Genomic DNA, 1,647 nt, shown 5'->3' with positions numbered 1-1,647 from the left:
ATAGTCTATTATTATCAATACTTCTGCAAGTCACACTTGCATATCATTCTTATCTTTTGGTTCACATGCAACTTTCTTTTGTTCTTAAACTCATTGAGTACTTAATGACCATGACACAATCAGAGTATATGGTCAATACTAGGATAGCATAAAAGCTACCTCAAACTTCTCTCCATGTGCGGGATACACTTAGAGCACATGAGTCATCACATCATTCTCCCGCCATGCGGGATAAGTACTATGCCAAACTCTCCCGCCATGCAGGATTGGTTAACATATGTACTATGCCAACTTTACCCCGCCATGCGGGTATTTTCTCAAACTTTTCCAGCCATGCGGGTACTATCACAAACTTTTCCCGCCATGCGAGATAATTCTCTTGAACAGACATAATTGCCAGGATTGGCTCGTGTTCAATCATCAAATTCAGAAATAAATTCGAATATTCTTTTAACACACATGTTTAATCCAATGTTAGTCAAATTAAACATGTATATGACTTTTACAACTCTCATAAGTGAAACTGAAAATAAATTCTTCTCCACAAAGAGTACATAAAAGACATTTCTCAATGAAGACTCTCATTGATCTATCTCTTTTCTTGGATCAATATCCTAGAATTCTTTTCTTTTGAAGCCATTCTTTAAAGAGAACACAGTCCCTTAAACAATGGTATTCTTTCATATATAACTTGCCCTTAGGCATTTCATCATCTGAGTCACAAGTACCCAGCTTATTTCTCTTACTGCCTTCAAGAATGAAAGCATGGAGGTCTTTTGTCTGAAAAATATTCAACAATAATGCTCATTAAACTTTAAAAACTTTATGTTCTATTCTATATCACCGTTGGGCAGAAATAGAATAAAACATCATTCTTCTACATTAATTCCACATCACCGTTGGGCAGAAATGGAATAAAACATAGAACTGCTCCTCAAAATTAAATTCTCCCGTTGGTTCGAATTTAATTAGAAGACAATCAACTTCATTGCAGCGGAAACATAAAAATACATTTCGCTAGTTTAAGAGCATTCCTTGATCTTTATCTTTTCTCTGAAAAATTGGTCACTTTGATGCAAAAATTCATCAGAGATTTAAACTTTAAACATAAGACTCATAGAATTATAATATTGTTATTATCAACGTTGGTCAGAAAATAACAATACCATAATTTAACTTTAAACTATCAACCGACTATTCCCCCAATTAAAATTTTCCCGTTGGTTCCAATTTTAACTGGAGGATCAACTTTTCATCATTTATTGAATAACTATAACTGCTCTTCAAATTAAATTCTCCCGTTGGTTTGAATTTAATGAGAAGACAATATTCTTTAACTTTGTAGCGGTAGCATGAAAATTCTTGAAAATAATACTAATTCAGAAGCATTTTTACTTTACTCATCTGTTCTCCAAACAAATTATCATGTTGGGTCAAATTTGAGTAGAGATAAAACATTTAAACTTAACTTTATTCATTCAAAATAGCTTCTGAAAAAAATAAACTGAAAACATCTCCTTCTTGTTCATTTGGCCTGGAGGCCTGCTTGGCCCGAAGGCCTGATTGCTTGTTCGGCCCAGCAGCAGCTCGTGCAGCGCGCACCCGCGCCCAGGCCGCAACCTGGGCCTAGGCCGGGAAAGTGGCATC

Source organism: Miscanthus floridulus, chromosome 2 (genome assembly GCF_019320115.1).
Source record: "Miscanthus floridulus cultivar M001 chromosome 2, ASM1932011v1, whole genome shotgun sequence".
Taxonomy (NCBI): Eukaryota; Viridiplantae; Streptophyta; class Magnoliopsida; order Poales; family Poaceae; genus Miscanthus; species Miscanthus floridulus.
This window is presented reverse-complemented; position numbering follows the sequence as displayed.